Source organism: Passer domesticus, chromosome 13 (assembly GCF_036417665.1).
Source record: "Passer domesticus isolate bPasDom1 chromosome 13, bPasDom1.hap1, whole genome shotgun sequence".
Classification (NCBI taxonomy): Eukaryota; Metazoa; Chordata; class Aves; order Passeriformes; family Passeridae; genus Passer; species Passer domesticus.
In genome coordinates this window covers 10,506,102-10,520,578 of record NC_087486.1, presented here as the reverse complement: position 1 = coordinate 10,520,578, position 14,477 = coordinate 10,506,102, and the positions used below count along the sequence as shown (strand labels likewise).

The 14,477-nt window shown below is 47.8% G+C and overlaps 1 protein-coding gene and 1 long non-coding RNA gene across 9 annotated transcripts in view; one reads left to right on the top strand and one right to left on the bottom strand.

Moving 5' to 3' along the window:
* ACSL6 (acyl-CoA synthetase long chain family member 6) overlaps positions 1–14,477 on the top strand; it is a 57,294-nt gene that overhangs the window by 593 nt on the left and 42,224 nt on the right. Inside the window, exon 2 of one of the 7 annotated variants that reach the window (XM_064388166.1) lies at positions 79–147. The exons of 4 other annotated variants lie outside the window; for them this stretch is intronic. The gene's annotated coding sequence lies outside the window, so the exon portion shown is untranslated. Of the gene's footprint in view, positions 1–78; positions 148–209; positions 229–12,408; positions 12,568–14,477 lie in introns of those variants that run through there. 2 more of the 7 variants (XM_064388168.1, XM_064388165.1) reach the window with 2 other exon arrangements.
* Positions 5,877–12,770, bottom strand: LOC135280351 (uncharacterized). Of its 2 annotated transcripts, none has more exons than XR_010347339.1 (4): positions 12,600–12,770; positions 10,378–10,483; positions 8,955–9,018; positions 5,877–6,669 (listed from the first exon to the last, which is right to left on the bottom strand). It is a non-coding gene; the product is annotated as an uncharacterized LOC135280351 (long non-coding RNA). The 2 variants fall into 2 exon arrangements; XR_010347340.1 differs by lacking the exon at positions 12,600–12,770 and adding an exon at positions 12,042–12,279.

Genomic DNA, 14,477 nt, shown 5'->3' with positions numbered 1-14,477 from the left:
GGCGCGCTGGGAGGGGTGCGTGCGTGCTAAGAGCTGATGGGCAGAGGGTGATGCTGGATCCCATTGTTTTGTGGGCAGGCAGTAACGATTCCAAGTGGGTCTGCATTAGGAAATTCTTGCGAGTCTGAAACAGGAGGATTTCTGTAAAGGTTCATCTTGAATTGATCTGCTGTGCTGATTTGAAATTGAGTCCTTTGAATCTCTGTGAAGTGTCTTTTCTAAAGAAAGGTAATGCTCAATGTCTGTGCTATTTCCCCCTTTATGTATCAAAAAGCTTCCCTCTAGACAGGCAGACTTCCAAGGAGAAGAAGTACAAAGGGAAAAATTATTTTAAAAGACAACATCTTAGCATCATTAGGTAGATGTTCTGAGGGGAGTGTTGATAATGGAAAATATTGTAATTATTTATGTTCATGCCTACTTGCTATTTTTGATTATGAAAAAGGATGTTTCACACTGAAAAAAAAAGGGAACCTAAAACTGCTAGCCTGGATTTTGCCTCTGAAAATATCCTGTTAGCTCTCACTAAAGGCAGTGGCCTTACAGCTGCTTATATCAGCAGCTTAAATCAGCTGCTTCAGAACTGTAGCAAAACTCATGCAGTGAAATATGGCCCAGAGGGAATTACAGGGGTGAAAGAAAGGAGGACTTGGCTGGGAAGCTGTGGGCAAATGTTTGTTACTGTATTTTGGTGCCCAAGGCCCCAGGGACTGCTCTGAGCCACATTACTGGTTGCACCAGCCTTGTTTATGACAAGAGCAGGAGAACAGGACCCACTGGGAACAGGTCTCCTGTGTAAGCTCCTACCCTCAGTCCTCCACATGTGCCCTGAGGTATTGATTTCTTGCTCCACATCTCAGTGTTTCTGCTGAGTCTCAGCTCCTCTTTCATGCATCTGGCTATCCCAAAGTGTGTGTCCAGGGCCTCACTTAATGCTGTGCTCTCTATTTTAGTGTGAACATGACTTTAGTCCAACGTTTCTGTCTGCAGAATAGGTGCCCTCAGAAGAGAAGTGTGCTGTTATAGCCTTTTGCAGTGGCACTGAGATGTGTGCCACCACAGGTGATCTCTGAGACATGGATCCCACCAGAGAGCCAATGGCTCTGCCTGACCTGGCAGTGTGGCACCTGCTCAGCCCTGGAGCAGCAGCTGTTGCTCTCATCTCTGGTTTTGGCTTTCTGACGGCCCCATCCCATCAGTCATGTTGCAAAGGAGTCACCGTGGCTGTGCTGATTTACTGAACAAGGGGCTCCTTGGCCATTACAGCTCAGTGAAGCATTCTCCTTTAATTCAAATTAATTTCTGGTGCCATTAGGAAAGTTTTAACAAGTTGAGAACAGGTCTATAATGTTCATCTCAATGAAATAATGATAGAAGTCAGTGAAAGACAAAGCCAATTATTTCCCACCGTGTAGTCTTGGATGGTCTGATGGATGCAGAGAGTTGTATAGCAAACAAACACAAACCTAAGGGCAAATTCCCCTAGGGATTTGAACATTGCTGGTTTGGTTGAAATTGTCCAAGAATTCACCTTACTCCTTGAACTCTGGGATTTCCTACTTTTACTCCTCTGCTTTTCTCTTTCATGTGGCTGCAGCCATGAGCCTCTTGCATGCCCTGTCAGTCCTGCCTCACAGAAAGGATGTCTTTGTTCTCTTGCCCCCTGGCAGCAGCTGGAGGCCAGGCAGGCACCTGCATTCATGCATGGAGGCACAAGAAGGGAAATCTGCCATCAGTGTCCCTTCCCACCAGCACCAGTTCATCTCCAAACATTTCTCAGTGCATGTTTGCAAAGGGCTGGGAGGTTCATCTGAGGTTACAGTAGACTTGTACAACCCCACTCCTGGTCCTGGCTCTCGTGCTGTGACACAGGAGCCCTTGGTGATGCTGTGTGTACAGAGGAGATGCCCAAGGCTGCTCAGCCCAGCCTGTGGTGCCAGGTGCTGCACCGGAGGCAAAGCTCATGGTGTTGGCTGAGGTATATTTAGTTGCTTTTATTCTCCATCCCTATTACTGCTCTATTTGAACATTTGCTAGATACTATCAAAAGGAAAGATTAGATGCATTTGGATCTCCCTGCTCCCTCATAGGAAAAGTTAGGACATAGCAATTTTTCTCTGCTGCTCCTGACTAATCTGAACATTTATTTGATTCTTGTCTCCACAATAGAACTATGGATATTACAATTACATTCAAGTAATAAACATAGGAGAGAAGCTTTGAAGACAGATGGTAAATGGAATTAACTGGATACCCTCAGAAATAGGAAAGCTGACTTGGGAGTGAGCCAGAAACAAAGAAATACAACATTACATCAGTAAGGGTATAATTGCCCTTTTGATGTCACAAACACTGCAGAGCACCAGAGGGTTTAAATGTTTCATAGTGAGTACATTTCTGAGAGCACTTTGAGAGAAATACCTTGTTCTTCCTTTACCACAGCACAGTTGCAATCAGCATCTGGATATCTTGAAGGTAACTGGAGGCAAGTCTGGTGAGATGGACAGAGATGGTTGGTAACGTGATGCAGGCAGTTATCTTTTGGTGGGTTCACAGGCTTCAGGGCAGCTCTTTTCCTATGGCTTTGTTCTTAACTTTGCTACATTATTTCTTAATATAGACCCAAATAAAATAAATTACTCTCTTTCTGATGAGAAATCAACATGAAAGAAAAACATCTGTTAATTTATTCTTTTAAGTGTTCTGCATAGGTTCTTTGGGGATGGGCCAATACAAGTAATGAGGTTTTTTTCCTTCACTGCTATTTCTGTCTCTTGTGCTACTGTGTGAAGCCAAAGCCCTGCAGGTCCTTGGCACTGGGGACCCATCTGTCCCTGCTGTTGTCCCTGCAGGGCTGTGGGTGCCAGGAGCAGGGACAGCTCAGAGGAGGAGCAGCGCAGAGCTCTGCCCCTGCAGCTCACCAGTCTTGTCCCCTCTGGAGAAGGTACTGGTGGTCCAAACTGCTCCATCCTCTCACCTCTTTCCCATTGTGCAGGAGGGTTTACAGAGCTCAGGAGCCCAGATACCCTCTTACCCTGTGAAACCACTCAAATGGAGTGGAGAAAGGTGTATCAGAGAGCATGTGGCCATAAAAAAATACATAAATATGCTTGAAATATACATGTAAAATCTTTGAATCCCCAGCAGGGACCCTCACACTCCTTTCCACACTCTTCTGCATTTTGCTGTGAGCCATGATTGGCTCTCCAGGAGATTTTCTTCCCAGATGTGCTGATTCAGAGTTTTTGCTAAGCCTTTTTGGAAATTTCAAGGAACTGAGTGATGATTCCATACAGCATGATACAGGGAAATGTTCTGCTGGGCTTGGATTTATTGTAGTGTGCCACTAGGACTTATTGATGACAGGTCATTTGCTGTGTTAAAGCCTCCTTGCACCATAAACATTGTCACAGAGCCTCCAAGGTGACCTGAGGCTGGTGGGGAGGTGGATGAGGAAGCAGACCAGGGGCTTTGCCTCATTTTGCTTCTTCCTACACTCTGTATATAGGTAAAATTATAAATATTTTACCATCCTACTGGAGAATGCACTATGGAAAACACGGTAGCTGGTGGTGAGAAAGTCAGATACTGGGATGAGTGGGGATTTTTAGTCAGGAAAAGTGTCAAAGCCACAGTTCAGCACCTGCAAGCTGGTCCCCAGCTCCTTGCTGCAGCCACGCTTCAGCATGCTTTACTCACTGCTTGGGCTTTTGCAAGCACTGATGTAGCTGCTTCAGCTACAGTGTGTAGCAGATACTTCAGAAAAACACAGCTGAAAATGCAGCCCCTTCTTGTCCTGGGCTGAGTCCACAGCAAGGTTTTGGCAAGACCCCATGGTGATTCCCCCACAACCCCCGGATTAGTCAGCCACACAGGGCTTTTTCTGTCTTTTGTGTTGTGTGGGATATTCCAATCCCATAAACATGGAAAGAAGCTAAATCCAACCAACCTGTCCAAGTCATTTTCTTCCACACCACAGGAAGAAAATGTCACTTGTCAAAAAAAAGTGTGTCATTCAATGGAAATCATGGTTTCTCTAGGAAAGCCCCAGTTCAGGGAGGAAAAGTCTTTTTATTCAGACCTGTGTGCCATGGTTTTGCAAGACTGCAGCTCACATTTCCATTTGCTCAACAAAGTGGCTTTGGTTGTGTAGATAAAATCTCAGAGTCACCACATGTGAACTTGCAGTGAGGAGTTTCCACTAAGCACTGTGCAGTCATGCTGCAAAATCCGTGCTGGATGAGTTGACCTCTTTGAGAGTAACGGCTCCAAAGGCACCTGGGGGTTTTTAGGTGACTTTTCCCTCTGAGGCCAAGTGTGTCACTTGGCCCAGGATCAGAAATTCCAAATGCTGGGTTATTTGGAAAAACAACCCCATTTTTTCATTATTTGCTACATTATTTCACATTTTTCACATTATTTCATTATTTGCCACATCTTTTAGTGGCCAGATTCTGAGATTCTGAGACCCCTCACTGCTTTCACTGCTGAGGGTTTTGATGATGGCAAGGAGGGGAGCATCAGTCCCACACCTGGGAACAGACACTTGGATGCTGCACCTGGCCCCCTGAGTTTGTGTTTTGACCACAGAGGAACGACAGCCACACCAAATCTGTCAGCCAGATCACCCACTGCAATGGGACTTTTTGCTCTGCCAGAGGAGGTTTAAGATAGATATTAGGAAAAATTTCTTCATGGAAGGGGTAGTCAGACATTGGAACAGGTTGCCCAGGGAAGTACTGGAGTTATCATCCCTGAAAGTGTTCAAAAATATATAGATGTGGTGCTAAGGGATTTAATTCAGTGGTGGGCTTAGCAGTGCTGGATTGACCTTTGGGGGCTTTTTCAACCATAATGATTCTATGATTCTGTAATTATTAAGATACAACTTTGGGTGAAGAACCAGAAGCGCTGAGGTGGCAGGGACCTGGTGTGTGGTGCCAGGTAAGCTCATCCTTTCACAGAAGCGTGACTCTCCCTGCTGTGAACATACTTTCATTTGGGAAAGTTCTAGAAACTACTAGAAAAATCTTCCAAGTTTCCTTATTACTAATCCAGATCCTGCTTATTTGGATGCCAACATGATATCTCAGCCATGCTATTTGTTTTTCCCCAATGTTTTCACCCCAGACAATGGCACAGCCTCCTCTCTGGGACAGTTGCCCTTGTGGCAGATTTGTCTGCTCCTGGGGCTGTGCCCCCTCTTCAACCTGGCATCTTTTGCCTTTGGAAAGGATGGGTTTTCCCTGCTGCTGAGAGCACGGGCCACTCATGGATGGGTACAAAAGGCACCATGGCTCACTTTGGGCTACTGCTTGACCTGCTGTTGGATAGAAAATTTCACAGCCTTCACTTCCCTGGGCAGGCCACTGTGCTTGTTCATGGCTGAGAATCACAGGGGCTGGCTGAAATGAGCTTTCCTTCTCCCACCAGCCATTAGGAAACTGGGGCTGAACTTCCCCCGTGCACAAGGCAGAGCAGTCCCTGGGCAGTGCCCACCCGTGTGGGCCAGTGATGGTGCCCAGGGAGGGACAGGGGCTCAGGAACAGCCTCCTCAGGGAAGGGCCTGCACATGGTAGTGGGCAGAGCCCTGATCCTCTTTGCCTCCAGAGCAACAAGCAACTCCTTTCCAAGGGCTATGAAATCCCTAAGGTCAGCTTCAGGAGCCACACTGACATCGCTGTGACCGCTGGGGTGTCCCACTCGCTGCTAGATGGCCCCAGCCAAAAGCTACAGCAGGCAAAACACCGAGACGTTTGCTAAGTTGGCATTCTTTTTTTTTTTTTTTTCCCCCCATCTCCAAGGGCAAGTATGAGCTGTTCAGCACAGGAACCGGCATGCAGATTGCTAAACTGATTTAACTTCTCTTTTTTTCCTCTTTGAAAAATTATCTAGGAAACAGTCAATCATTCTGCTGTTGATTGAAGTGAGTTGGAGGTGATCTAAGCAGTCAAATTATAGAAGGCAGGAATGATGCAGACTTAATGTCTTTTCTGCAGGAAACAGTACTTAGTTATAAGAAGTGGAGAGGATATTATTTAGTTTGTTGTAAGATTCTTCGCAATGATGGGCAAAAAAAGACAAATATATTAGAACCCCTTTTGAAGTGTTAAGTATACTTTATTTAGTATCTTAAATTGCTGGAGATTGGGATTTTTTCCTTTTTTTTCTTTCTCTCAGGGAATTTTGTCCCATTTGATGCCAGAGAGATGATAAGGACTGGTACTCAAGAGAGCAAAATATGTGAAAGGAAGGAGAAGGAGGGGATTTTTTCTGGCCAGGATGTTGATCTGGCCAGGATGTACCACAGAAATAATCTCATCCACACATAGCCTGGCTGTGCAGAAAGAATAATTCCATGACATGTTTTTGCAGGATTTCCCCCAAACTTTATACAGTTAAACCCCATAGAGATGCACTGCCTCAAACTACATTGGTCTAGAGTTGAGCAACCTCTAGTGTTCAGTTTTCCATTGGATCCGAATCTCTTTGCCTCTGATATTAATTAGATCTCGATTGTTCAATTTTCTTATCAGTCCTTTCCGGAGCAGAGGTAGCCTGTGAGGGTAGTACATGTTCCTGTGACGGTAGATGTTCGTAGGTGGCCACCAGTGTTCTGCTGATGGCCTTTTATCTTTCTAGGTATCTTCGGGCTCCTCTGAAAAAAACCTAAAGAAAATTCCTTTCTCTGAGATAAAGTCAAGTGTAACTAGAGAGGCAAAATAAAAATTTTAAAGTTATATTGTTTCCAACAGTTCCATCTTTTACTGCTTCTCCTACCGTGGGTGAGCCTTTGCTTGTAAGAGGAGCTGTCGGACCTTATCAACACCTGACCTCACTGGAAAAGGGCCCTCACCATCGACTGGGGTGCCTCAGGGCCCCGAGCCCTTCTGAGGGAGCCTCTCCCGGCTGCTCCCGCACAGCCCCAGCCATTTTTTGGCCGTTGTTTCAGGGTTTTTGCTACAATTTAGCCAGACACCCAACACCTGCCAGGATCCTCTGTTCTGCCTCTGCCCCCGCTTAGGGCTTAGCGCTGCGCTTTGTTTGCCAGCGCGGGTGCGCTGGGCTCTGCCGTTCCCTTCGCCATCGGGAGGGCACGGCCCGGCTGCCCCTGGGGGCTGCCGGGGAAACCTCCTTTCCCTCCCTCAGCCGTCACCCCGTGCAGAGCGGGGCCGGGCCCGCGCCACAGCGCTGCAGGAGCGGGGGAATCACCGCAGCCGCCCGGCCGGCCCGGAGCCAGCAGCGCCCATGCTGGCCGCGCCCGGAACCGCAGCCAGGGACAGGCCTGGGCCCAGGGAAGGCCGCGCTCGGGTTCCTGCTCTTGTTGTACACACACACACACCGAGAACTGTTATTGCTTTTCCATACTTCTGCTTTAAACCCCCTTAACTTCAAAGTTATAATAATTTGGAGGGAAGGCGGTCACATTTTCGATTCCAAGGGAGGTTCCTGCCTTCCTTGGCAGACATCTGTCTTTCAAACCAAGATACCAATACAGCTCAGTTTTAGGTAAAACCCTGCTCCGTAAGTCCTGGTAATCTCATTCAGAATTATCTTTTCTTCAGCCAAGTGTTCCAACAGCTCCTTGGAGCTGAGAGCAGCTTGTGGCTAGCCTGTGAGCACAGCTTGCAAAAGGTCACCCAAGTTGTGCCAGCGTCCTGATGTCCCCTGAACCTTTGTTCACTTTGGGTCTCCCTTGCACACCCTGCTACAGGGCAGGGACACCTGCCACTAAACCAGGCTGCTCCAAGCCCTGTCCCACCTGGTCTTGAACGCTTCTAGGGACAGAACAGCCCCTGCTTCTCTGGGCAGCCTGTGCCAGGGCCTCCCCACCTTCACAGGGAGCCAGGGTTTTGAGATGCCGCGGGAGCCGTGCCCAGTGACCTCCTCCCTCTGTCTCCTTGGAATACCCGAGTCCGGCTTTTTTTCTGCCTGAAAAGGGTCTTTTTGTGCCGCCACCTCCTCCAGCCCGAATCTGCCGCAGCTGAGAGGCTGCTGAGGGTGGTGTGATGCTCTGACCTGCCAACAACAATTCAGGGCTGTGTTTCCTTTCGGGAAAGGCATTTGCATATCCTATTCACTTTATTTGGTTAAATATATTTGAAAAGGCAAAAGCTCTGTGTCATTGAGACTGCAGAATGAGCTGTCTGGGGGCCCCCTCCATCTTAACCCTTTGGAACCTTGTTCCAGCATCTTGGAGGCTTAAAATATTCAGAAAAAAAGAGATTTTAAGGCTGTTTTTGCAGCAGGTATGGGGAAGGAGGCTGGAGACAGGGAAAGCCCTGACAGAAGTCAGCAAAAATGTGCCATATACATTTGAACTGAAAATTCACTTATGTGCAGCCACAGACTGACTTGAAGAGAATTTGCAAAATTTAGCATGGACAGAAATGTCTTCAGGGTGACTTGAAAGTACTTGTGAAAACAGGAGAGCAAAAGTAAGTTACAGCAGTGTCAGGCACAGAAAAGTGCAGGGTGCTCCAGGATGTGGCATCAGCAAAGGGAACTTTCTAGAAACAAAAATAGAAATAACGTAATTGCTGCTTTACTTAACGAAATAAATAAAAAACCCTCAAGCAACAACAAAGATCCTGAAACATAAACCGTGTGTTTAAAAATCATTCAAACAATGTAACTGCTTGTAATTAGTGTCAGGAAAAGAAAAAGATTTCAGCAAAGTATTTAATTTGGAATATTTAAGGACATCTCAAATCCCAGCCCAGCCACAGATTTCTCAAAAACCCTCTATGAGATGATGCCAAATCCCGCCTTTTCCCTCATTTTCCAGCACAGTGCCAGGCCCTTGCTGCCAGGGGAAGAGAAGCTGGGTGTGGGATGTGGTTGGGGTCTCTGGCTGGTGGATGCCAGCCCTGCTGACATGCCAGGGTGCAGGAGAGACCCCCTTGGACTGGGCCAGGACATGGCCCCTGCACATCACTGTGCGCTGCACCTACCAGGCTCAGCTGCAATGTGGAGACTGTGCTTCTGGGTGCCTGTTCAGTGTTCTGAGGATGACAGCTGGGAAGAGATGCATAAGCAATAAATTCATCATCCTGGGTTTATTTTTGTTACCTTGCCATCAGTTGGCATCCCTGTGGTGTAAGGAAATTGAGGGCTAGAAGGAGAGGAGGCAGAAACACTTGCCCAGTAACATAATATTAATGTTCCTAATTATTCAATTAATCTTCTGTTTGTGCTGTATGCTTCCTTCCTGCTGCTCTTTGGAAGTGGTCCAAAATATAGGCTGTATAAACATACAAGCATAATATCTGACCAGAAGGTATAGAAAAGAAAAGGAGACCACTAAAAAGACACACAAAGAAGTAAAGTTCCCCTTACACATTATTTGAATTAGTGGCATTTTTTTATTTCTACTTGAGGCACAGTTTTCTATGGATGGGCCTTCAGGAATGTAGAGATCCTGTTGGCAGATTTCTGTGGTGTAACTGAAGCTATCACTCTGGTTTATGGGAATGTCCTGAAAACCATAGCAGCAACTGGGTTTTTTTGAGTTATGCTCAGAATTTTGAAGTGGAACTCTTGCATAGAGCAGTGGAAGCTCCCAGGCTATCTCAGCTCTGTGTGGTTTCCTGGTGGTACAGCCTCATTTAGCTGCTCTGATGACTCTGTGTAAAGTCATAGAACAGTTTGTGCTGGAAAGGACCTTTAAAGTTCATCTAGTTTAACCCCCCTACAATGAGTGGACATCTTCAACTAGACCAGGTTGTACCAAGCCCTGTCCAACCTCACCTTGAATATTTTCAGGGCTGAGGCATCCATAGCTGCTCTGGGCAACCTGTGCCAGTGTGTCACCACCTTCCTTATAAAAAAATCATTCCTTATACCTGGTCTGAATTGACCATACCATTACACCATGTCCTATCCTTTATTTTCCTGGCTATAAGCAGCAATGTTTAACATTCAATCATAATCTGCGTTTCTCATTAATTTTGATAAGGTGTAAAAGCATAGAGAGATTCCATAGGTGGAATATTTTATAGGACTCTTTAACTTTGTCTTTGGCTGGGAGCATTAAATGCACTGTGATTTACTGACACATCTTTTTTTACATGCCATCCTGAATGGGTCAGGTCTCAGCCAAATCCCAGAGAAGTTCTTTGAAGTCTTCACATTGATTTTACTGGTAGGTGGGTCTTACTGGGCTTTAGACTGAGCACAAAAGGTGAAGTCTAATTTCCTTTGTACTAGAATAAACATCCCTGCTACTCAATGCTTTCTCTTAGCTGTGAGTCCAAAAAATTAGATTGTCTTCCCACAAAGCCCTGTCCCCATCACTCTGCCCTACAAATTACCTTGCAGAAAATTCTGGGGCAGGGGGAAAGCTTTTATTCAGTTTATTACTTGGAGTATGCTTACGTCGTTTTTCCCTTAAGGTAGGCAGCCCACATCCAGATTCCTCTCTTTGTTCTCCCTCAGATATCTCCAATGGTTGTTTCAGAGAGTGAGTCCATATGCGTATGTACTGCAATGACAGCAAAACGAGAAAGGGAATTACTGCTCAGGATATTTACAGAGAGGGTAAAAGGGTCAGACTCTGCACAAAACATGTTTTACTCAATCTCACCACTTATACTAAGGGTATATATTACCCATGGTGAGCTTCATCGTGGTAGGCAAGACCAGCCCTTACCCAGCAGGAGTTTGAAAATGGGCTCCATAGCACAGTAGGTTGGTGTTAATCCAATATTCATTTGAAATCGGGATTCCCATGTCCCCTTTAGGGCATTTCAGCAGAAAACAGGTATGCTGAGACTGTGGGCTACTGGCACTGAAGCACCCAGCCAGCCCAGGACTGTTCACACGCCTGAAATATTTTCTTGACTACAAAGATTCTGTCAAGCTGTGGCTCAAAAAGAACAAAGGGGCAGGAAGCTGAGCTGGTGAATATTGCTGAGGTCCCATTAAGCCAGCACTGTGATGCTGATTTGCACCTGGAAACCATTCAGTCTAGTACTCCCTGCCTTACTCTGGCACTTGGATGAATTAAGCCTGATTGCAGAACACCCCCATGTGACCCAAAGGAGTGATATTTGGTTATCTTGCCTGAAATCTCATTAAATAGCCTCTTCATTCATGGGTGTTCTTTGAGAATTCTCCATTACAAACTCCAATATCACAAGTAAAATTTAGGACAGGTCGGAGAGAAACCTTATTAACTATGGTAATAGTAAGTCTTCACACAGCTTCTGTAAGTCTTCACACTCTGCTCCCTGCTTTTCTGCCAAGCGGTTGTGGAGAGCCAGCCAGGAAAAAAAGGAGTTGAGGAAAACAATAATTTCAGTGTTAATAATGCCAGATATTCAGCTTCTAGAAGGGAGGACCTCTCAAATGCCTTCCTAACAGCCAGAGTCTTAAGCAGGAATTGAACAGTAAAAAAATGAACAGTAAATAATGTGATGATATGGAGCAAGGGCTCCCGGGGGCCCAGGGGTGGCACACCCATGTTATCTTTGCTCAAGAGAGGGGAGTTGGAAGCTATCAGACACTGTTGGTTTCCAGTTGAAAGGAATGTTCTTGTAGTTGAGAGTATCTCAGCCAGATCTCTCAAATGTAAATGTTAGTCATTTACTATGACAAATGAATTTCAAAGTTCTGGTCTTGTTATTTTGAGTGTAAATTAACAAAACCTGGTTTGGGCTGGAATACCGGAGTGTTAGGTTTTTCTTTCAATATATATAGCAGTAAAAGGATGATGTTGGCAATAGTTACTCTCTTACTATTTTATTGATTCAGGGGATTTGTATTTATTCTACTCGATCATCACACAATGGTTTGCGTTGGAAGGGTCCTTTAAGGTCACCCAGTTCCAATCCCTCTGCCATGGGCATGGACACCTTCCACTAGACCTGGTTGCTCCAAGCCCCATCCAACCTGGCCTTGGACATCCAGGCGTGGGGCATCCCCAGATTCTCAGGGGAAGTGTCTCCATCCATGTGCTCCAGTGTCTCACCATCCTCACGGGGAAGAATTTCTTCCAATATCCCATGTAACTGTGTACTCTGTCACTGTGAAGCCATTACCCTTTGTCCTGTCACCATCTGCCCATTTAAACATCTGCAGATATCCGACCTACGGAGTTTCTAGTTCAGCAGACCCGAAATAGTGGCACAGACTTTCTTTTATGATGACTTTTCCTTAAAAAAAAAAAAAAAAAAAAAAAAAGGCAGATTCTAATTTTAAACTGCGCAGTTGCAGAAAGGTTTTACAGTTTTACACCCAAAAGCCTTGCTCCGAGCCTGTAAATTCTCCAGTATGACAGATGTGCGAAAACACTGCAATATTCAGGAGCGGAGAGGGTGGGGTTTTTCCTCTGGGAGGCGGCTCCCATCGCCGGGATGTGGAAGCTCAAGGGTTACAGCGAGCATCGCTGCTGCTGCTGCGCTAATACAGCCTAAGCCGATATTAGCCAAGCTTAACTTCTTTCAGCCGTTTGCAGATGGGAGGGGGAGGGACGCCCTGCAGTCAGCAGTTCTGTGCGGGGATCGGGAGGGCAGAGCCCCGGCCATGAGCTGACCGGGCAGCAGAGGGACCGGGCACCGGCGCATGGTGAGTCCCGGCGGGGCTTTCATTGTTCTTACTGCAGTGCTCTGAGAGCCCGCGGCCATCCCAGCGGGATCCAGGAGCTCCTCCGGGCAAGGCTCGGGTGGGTCTGGGCGGGCCGGGGGGCTCCAGACGGGACTTCCATCCCAGGGGCCTCGGGGCGGTCCCGGGGGCCCGCAGGCTCCAGCGGAGCCGGGCTGCGGAGCAAAGCCGAGCTGCGGGGCAAAGCCGAGCCGCAGAAAGCGAGAGCTGCGGCCGCGGGAGCCGGGGCTGCTGCGTGGGTGGGCTCGTTCCGGGGGGCGAGGCAGGACAGCTCTCGGCCGGTCACCGCACGTGGCTTCGGCAGTTTCCAGTTGTCGCGCGTGTTTGCAGCAGCCTCGGCGGGGGAAAAGCTCCTGCCCGCCTCTGGCTGGAGTTCCCAGCGCTGGAGGCGGCTGCCCCGGAGGTCCCGCGTGGGCTGCGGGGCTGCAGAGCGCGGGGTGGCAGCCCCGGGGGCTGAGACCTCCCCGGCAGCCCCGGGGGCTGAGACCTCCCCGGCAGCCCTGGGATCAGCGGTGAGCACAGCTCTACCTGCACCCAGTCAGCCGTGGGGGCGAGTTCACTGGGATGCAGAGACGGAGCCTGGCGACTGGGGCTTCCCTGGGGGACTCTGCCCCTCTTGGTTCATTGTCCCAAACTCTTGACCCTACGTATCGGGGCTTGTTTCCCACAGCGGGAGCTCCGTGCAGCATGGCACACCTGTGTAGTTGTGGTTGACCTCAAATCCTGTGTTGACTTTTGGGCCCCTCACTCCAAGAAAGACATTGAGGTGCTGGAGTGTGTTTAGAGAAGGGCAGCGGAGCTGAGGAAGGGTGTGGAGCACAAGCCGGATAAGGAGCAGCCGGAGGAGCTCAGCCTGGAGAAAAGGAGGTTCAGAAGGGACCTTATCACTCTACAAAGGAGGTTGAATCTAGGTGGGGAGGTTCGTCTCCTCCCAAGTAGCAAATGGAGGGACAAGATTAGCTGACCTCAAGGTGTGCCCGTGGAAGTTTAGGTTGGATATTAAAAACGATTTCTTCACCAGAAGAATTTTTCAGCTCTGGAAGAGGCTGCCCAGGAGAATGGTGGAGTTGCCATCCGTGGAGGGATTTAACAAACGTGTAAATATGGCACTTTGGGACACGGTTTAGTGGCAAGCCTGGCAGTGCTGGGGGAATGGTTAGACTCGATAATCTTAGAGGGCTTTTCCAGCCTAAAGGACTCTGGAAATCTGTGACATCCTGCTAGTTTCTATGCTTTCTGTGTCTCAACTTTCAGTCACCCAGACTTCAGTGCAGGCTCTTTGCAATGTATATCTCTGCCTGAGGGATCTCCCTGAGCTGGTAACAAAACTTGCCTTTGCCAAAATTATGCAGCAGTGGTAGGTTGCAAGCATTCCGTGTACTGTGTGATGTTCCTAATTCCATGCTATGCATTCCCACTTTTCTCAAGCATAGAACCATGAGCATACTCCATCCACATGGGAAGACCCTGCTGCTGTGTAGGGTGTGAGAGCTCATGGGACTCATGACACTTTGGTGTCAAGGACAGAACATGAAAACCTTATTTGTAGCCATGAAATGCCTATCTGGACACATTGTGGTTCCTTGCTTGCTGTCTTGTGTATGTGCCTGTTGTTGGTGCATCCCATCCTTTGGCATGCTGGGGACAGAGCAGGTTTGGCACGTGAAGAGAATGGGAGGATGATGCTTTCAGCAGTTTGAGAGAGCCTCCTGGCAGGTGGAGGGTTCCTGCCTGCTCCTGGAGCTGTACCATGTGGTGGGTCAGGCATGGCCCCGGGTACAGCTGCAGGGGCTGTGTGCACTGTGGGGCCTCCTGGGAAAACCTTCTGCACCGGGGCAGTGAGTGTCCCTAACGCCAGCAGCCTTTCTGCAGTG